This window comes from Gracilinanus agilis, chromosome 2, assembly GCF_016433145.1.
Source record: "Gracilinanus agilis isolate LMUSP501 chromosome 2, AgileGrace, whole genome shotgun sequence".
NCBI lineage: Eukaryota > Metazoa > Chordata > Mammalia > Didelphimorphia > Didelphidae > Gracilinanus > Gracilinanus agilis.
Window position 1 is genome coordinate 280921101 of NC_058131.1, and position 7203 is coordinate 280928303.

Sequence of the window (7203 nt, forward strand, 5' to 3'; positions counted from 1 at the left end):
TGCTACCCACTTGACCTTGGGCAAGATCTAGGATATTAGACAGAGCTGGAGTGCAGTCTCCTCATTCTACAGTTGAAGAAACTGAGATTATAACTTGCCTAAGGTCATGTAGAGTAAGTATCAAAGGTAGAATTTGAACGGAGAGCCAGAGACTCCAAATCTAACAGTCTTCACACCACACTGCCCCTCTCTGGATTTTTGTTTCTTTGTCTGAAAAACGAAGCTTTCCAGGCCTCTCTTGGAGAAGAACTCTTAGGTGCTTCCCCCCCCCCCCCTTTTTTTAAAGCCCTTACCTTCCATCTTCAAATCAATACTCTGTATTGGTTCTAAGGCAGAAGAGCAGTAAGGACTAAGCAATGGGGGTTAAGTGACTTGCCCAGAGTCACTCAGCTAGGAAGTATCTGAGGCCAGATTTGAACCCAGGACCTCCTGTCTCTAGGCCTGGCTCTCAATCCACTGAGTCACCCAGCTTCACTTGTCTTCATCTTGAAATATTCGGAAAACCTGAGCTCTAGGACATGTAATCCCAGATGTGACCACAGGGTGGCAGCAAGAGAGGACTGTAATCCTTGACAGAGGAGAAAGTAAGGGGAGCAACCACTCTGGTCTAGCTGAGGACCATCTAACTGTGTGCAGCCTCCAAAGACTGGAATCTCTTCTGCTTTGTCTCTATACTCTCTCACTTGGTTACTTCATCAACTCTCATGAGTTCATGAAAGACAGTGTGGCATAGTGGACAAAGGAGCTGCTCTTAGAGCTAAGAGCACTGAGTTCAAGTCCTACCTCCAACATGTACTAGCTGTGTGACTGAGGAAATCATTTAACCTCTCAGTCCTCTAAACAACCCTTCTGAAATCATAAATTGCAGAGAAGGCACTGATCTGCCCTGGTAGAGGAAGTTTCCGAATACTAGTGAAATCACCGATTTTGTTTCTATCCTCTGCCCCTCTGCAGATCTATATATTCAGCTCTAGGCTCTCTCTTGAGCTCCAGTTCTGAATCATCAACTGCCCACTGGACATTTTGTTGTGTGTGTCTCATAGGGGTCCCAAACTCATTCTATTTCCCTCTAGACCTTTTCTTCTTCTGTATTTTTCTTGAGGGCACCACAATCCTTCAAGTTTCCCAGTTTAGAGAAACCTTTACTCCTCACTCTTCATTTTAGTCATTTTTTTAAGTCATGCCCAATTCTTGGTGACTCCCTTTGGGATTTTCTTGGCAGAGATACTGGAGTGATTTGCCATTTTTCTTCTCCAACCCATTTTGCAGATGAGGAAACTGAGGCAAACAGAATGAGGTGACTTGCCACGGGTCATACAGCTATTAAGTGTCTGAGGCTGGATTTAGAATCAGGAAAATGAATCTTCCTGACTCCAAATTTGGCCACCTCACTGCTTGAGCTCTTCACTCTTACTCTTTGATATATCCAATCAGATTTAAAATCTTATCATTTCTATCTCTGAAACATCTCTATCTTAACATCCCTCCCTGCCTTTCCATTCTTACAGCCCTCAGCCTGGTTCAATCCCCTTTTACCTGAATTATTGCAATGACCTCCCATTTGGTCTCTTTGCCGTTATTCTCTCTCTGTTCCAATCTACAATCCACAGGGTGAAAATGATCTCACTACCTTCTCCACAGCCTCCAGACCAACCAAGCAGTGTCCCTATCTGAGACCGTGCCTAGGAAGGTCCTTGTTCTTCTGATTGGTGACTGCCTCTCCTAGAAGACTAATTCATCAGCATCTCTGCCAGGTTTTACTTCTCTTTTCCAGCCTCCTTCTTTATCCAGCCCCTTGGGATCCTGACCCACCTCTGGCATTATTTATGCCCATCTACTCTCCTGTGAGCCCTCTCACTCTTATCATTCTATAATTTTCTTGACTAAAATTCCATTCTTCAGCCACTGCTCCCCTAAGTGTGTTGTTACCTCCATTACAATGTAAGCTTCTTGAGGGCAGGGACTGTTATTTGTATCCCTGGTGCTTGGCACACAGCAAACTTTTAAAATTCATTCAGTAAATTCCAGAGGCTCCCTATTACCTCTAGGCTCAAATGGGATGTCCTCAGTGTGGCATTTATAGTTCTTCCTCATCTGGCCATTTCCTTTTTCTAATCTTCTTACACTTTAACCCTTTCATGTACTTTGCAATCTAGCCATCCTGGCCAGTCCCTTGGTGTGTGCCCCATATGCCACCTGCCATCTCTGTCATCTGCCATACCTTGAATGTGAACCTCCTTACCTCTGCCTCTGACTAGAGGTCTAGTCTCCTTCAAGACTCAATTCAAGGGGCATCTGGGTTGCTCAGGGATGGAGAACCAGGTCTAGAGACAGGAGGTCCTGGCTTCAGATACTTTCTAGCTGTGGAACCCTGAACAAGTCACTTAATGCCCATTGCTTAGCCCTTACCACTCTTCTGCCTTGGAACCAATACAGTATTGATTCTAAGATGGAAGATAAGGGTTTTTAAAAAAAAGACTCAATTCAAGGGCCAGCTGGGTGGCTCAGTGAACTGAGAGCCAGGCTTAGAGATGGGAGGTCCTGGGTTCAAATGTGGGTTTTTAGATACTTCCTAGCTGTGTGACCCTGGACAAGTCACTTAACTCCCATTGCCTAGCTGTTATTGCTCTTCTGCCTTAGAATGAATACTTATTATCGATTCTGAGATAGAAGGTAAGGATTAAAATTTTTAAAAATAAAGGAAAGCTTAAGACCTTCATTTAGGAGAAAACTGAGACCCGGAGAATTTGAGTGACTTGGTTAAGGTCACCCAGATATCAATGAGTAGAATCGGGATTCAGTTTGGTATGGGGAAACAGTGATGAATTTGGAGTCGGAGGATCTGGGTTTGAATCTAAGCCTCGGTTTCCTCATCTATAAAATGAAAGGGTTGAGGGAGATGACCTCTCAGGTGCCATCCAGCTCTAAATCCCTAAGCCTGGGATTCTAACGCTGATCTCATCCCAGATCCAGGGCTCTTTCATGTCTGCCTCAGACCACCAGATGGCCCTCTTTGCCAGCACAGCTTGGTTGGCCTCTATCTCGCCACCTCCTGGTCCAATGAGCTCCTGGCACTTCCCCAGCTCTCAGAGTCTCAGGGGCAGCCCTTTTTTGCCATTGTCTCCCTCACTATGTTTGATAAAGGCATGGAACTTTCAATTTGAGGACTCGAGGGAAAGAATTCAGGAAGAGTCCCCATATTTCTTTTTTAGTTGCAGAGATCATTAGTTTTCTGGGCCCCTCGAAATGCAGGAACTACTCAGAGAAAATACATTTATTCATTCAACAATAAATATTAATAAACTCTCAGTTCCATAATATTTTAAGGTCTACAAAACATCTTTTTTAGCCTTGTAAGATGGGTAGTGCTAGTATTCCAACTCACCCCAATTTTACAGATGGAGAGATTTAGACTCTGAGAGTGAAATGGATGGTCTGTAATAGCAAGGCTAATTAATAAATCGCATGGTCTGATGACTTACGGCTACTAAGCATCTGAACTAGGATTCACACCCAGGTCTTCAGGACTTTAAGGCCATTTAAGTCCACTGCATCACACTGGCTAGTTTTTACTGATCACCTTCCATGAGCTAAGTGCTTGGAGGGGGAACAGGGGTTAGAAATAATATCAAGAAGGATAAGATCCTTTCCTGGGATCGTATATTTGAGGCTATGACTATAGGTCATTAAGAATAATGCGCCATTTTAGAGATGAAGAGACTGAGGCCAAGAGAGTCTAAGTAACTTGCCTAAGGTCACACAATAGGAAGTCGTGAAATCATGGTGATAGTGCTACTATCTACCGGCGTTTCCCCAAAAGATGGGTTAGACTCATGCCTCCCCTGCCAGTTCCCCAACTCCTCCTCCTCCCAGCAGGAATTAGTTTTCTCTAAAAGGAGACTCAATTGGTCCCTGCATTCTTTGACACAGATTCCTGGTCATCTCACACATGAAAAAGCACCCCCCCTCAGTTCAAGTTTCTCAGACTTGGAGGATGCTTGATACCACGAGAGTGATCATACCTGACCCTTCATTTGAAAGAGCATGTGCCTAAAAATGAGGAGAGCTGAGTTCAAGTCTTGACTCTATCATTAATATTAACCATATTGTTGTTGTTTAGTCATTAAATTGTGTCTTCATGACTCCATGGATCATATTGTTTATGGGGTTTTCTTGGCAAAAACACTGAAATGGTTTGCCATTTCCTTTTTCGGTAGATTAAGGCAAACAGAGGTTAAGTGACTTGCCCAAGGTCACTCAGCTGTCTGAGGCTGGATTTGAACTCCAGAATCAGTGCTCTATCCACTGATATATACAGTGGGGTATACAAGGTATTCAGAGAGAACTAGTGCCTCTAGTATGAGGCTTTGCTGAGTCCTTCTCAGGGTTGTTCACTGACCTTCAGTGTCACTCAGCTCTCACCTGTGCCTCTCAGAAGCTGCAGCAGAAGGCAGATGGGCTAAACCAGGCTGTTTAGGTCTCAAACCTGTTGTTCATCTGGGGGATGTCTACCCCAAGCATGTAAAGACTTCCTCTAGTGAAATGGGCAGATGAGAACAGTTTGTTTCAATGGTCATAAAGGCAGCCGAAGCAGATACTATGGAGTGCCTAGGGCTTGATCAGACATGGAAGATGCCAGGGTCATCCATTGCCCTCTGGCCCATTACCTGCCATCCTGATTTTTGTCTTGCCAGTGGAATTGGATGACCCTGGAAGAGACAGTGGGGCTGACAACTTTGTATGACTTAAATACAATTCACAGTCAAGTTAAGACTTTACCCATGAAGCCACTGGTCATCTTCAAAATCAAAGAATGAACACCACCATCCAAAGCCGTTTGACCATATTAACTCTGCCCTGCTGACCAGCTAAATGTCCATAATTCCATAAATTCCAAAATCCAAGGAGAGAGAGCAAGAGTAATATCTACCTAGATTAAAGCTAAATGCCAATGTATCCTTGTTTTAGGGCAAAGCAAACCATTTTTTGTTAGCTGTTTAACCTCTTACAAATGCTTTATTTCATCCTCCAATCAAACTTGAACTTTCATTGAATTTAGGTGTTATTTCTGCCAGGATTCAAACTCAGATCCCAATCATTCCGGATCATTCTTGGCATTATAGAGTTTCTGCTCTAAAGTAACTTTAGCAATTCACGGCAGAAACAAACCAGATGCGGGAAGGACATGTGAGTCCAGGCGAATGTGTAATAAAAGAGGAAAGTAGTATGGGATGTTCCATAAGTCTTGGTACAATTTTAAGCCCTGCCAACTTCAGAAGCTGCTACAATACCAGAAAATGAGAAAAGTAAATTATCTAAAAATTTAAAAATATTGATATGTTTTTTGTTCAAGTTCAACATAACTGCCATTTTATGCTATGTATCACTCTAGTAGATTTTCAAACTATGTAAAAATTTAATCAGCTGCTGCTGATTAATCAGCTGCTCGACAATTGAAAGGATGCATTTGTAATCCTGGCCTTAAGATCATCCAAAGCACAAGGTTTGGATGTATAAGTGACAGTTTTGATGGGAAACTTCCCCCCTCTTCCTCACCTCCCCCCAAGAAAAAGCCTAATTGCAGAGGGATCAGGTGACTAGGTTGACTGAGCAAGAGGACCTCCCTACTGATCTACCGGTCTGGGAAAGTGTCATCCTGAAATTGTCAAATGCACAATGACAGGGTGCCCCATCTTATTAAAATTAAAAATGTATTATGGGATCATAAGAGTCAGACATGACTGAATGACTAAACAACAGCAAATTATTCAAAATTCAAAAAACTAAATAAGCATAAAAGAAATTTAAACAAATTAACTTTCAAATGATTTTCTATAAGTTTTGTACTGCTTATACTTCTGAAATACTTAAAGCTTAAAATGACATTAAGACTTTTGGGACGCCTTCTAAAAGACCAAAAGCCATAGATGAGCAGTCAAAAGATATACGCAAACTTCCTAAAAGAAATATTATGAATTATCAGCTACCAAATGAAAGATTGTTTTAAATCACTAATAAAAGAAACACAAATTAAAATAACTTACATTTCATCTGGCATCTAGCAAATTGCAAAGATGACAAAAGATGCGAATAGTTGAGGTTTGAAGGGCTATGGGAAGACAGGCACACTAATACCCTGTCAGTGGAGCTGGGAATGGATTCAACTGTTCCAGAAAACTACGGGGAACTTGGCGGGGGCGGGGGGGGGGGAGGGGGGGAATCACTAAAGTGGTCATACCCTTTCACTTCCACATACCACAAGGAAGCCAATGATAGGAAGGTCTCATTATATTCACCAAATTATTCATAGCATCACTTTCTGGGTAGCAAAAGCCTGAAAACAAAGTTGATAGTGCTCATTAGGGAGTGGCTGACAAATTCTGATAGATGAATGCAATGGAATAGTACTGCACCATCAGAAATGACAAATAGGAGGAATTTAGAGAAGTAGAAATCTTAAAATTCTAAACTGATGAACTGATACAGAGTGAGGTGAGAACCAGGAAAATACTATGCAAAACGGCTTCAATAATGAATATGAAAAGTACACCAAAATGAAGGTACTTGTATGGGGAAGAGACTAGGAAATGCAAGTTTTCTCTCTCTCTCTTTTTTTTTTTTTGAAAGGTGGGAAGATAGTGGTGACAGAATGGCAGACACAGTCTCTGAGTAGGTTGATTTTAAGTGTTTTACTTTGTTTTGAGGGAAAGCTCAGTGGGTAGGTGTATCTGGAAATGAATAAGATGTAAAAACGAAAGCCATCTTAATAAAACTTGCAAAAAATTTGGGGCTAAGGTGAGTGGAAAAAAGAAAAAATACAAATCATATTGAAAAATTCAAGGGAGAGACAGAGGCAGAGGGAGAGAGGGGGAGAGACAGAGAGGAAGAGGGAAGAGAGATTAAGAGAGAGTGAGATAGAAATAGAGATAAAGACAGAGAGAAAGGGGGAGAGATAGAGGGAGGGGGAGAGAGAAACAAAGAGAGAGGAAGAGAGGAAGGGGAGTATCAGAAAGAAAGAAAGAAAGAAAGGAAGGAAGGAAGGAAGGAAGGAAGGAAGGAAGGAAGGAAGGAGAAAGGAGTGAGGGGAGAGAGACAGAAAGAGGTGAGTCAGACTGAGAAAAAGAGAAAGAAAGGAAGAGAGGAAAGGAAAGAGCCGAAGAAACAGAATGACAGAGAGAAAGAGGCACAGAGATCGAAAGGGAG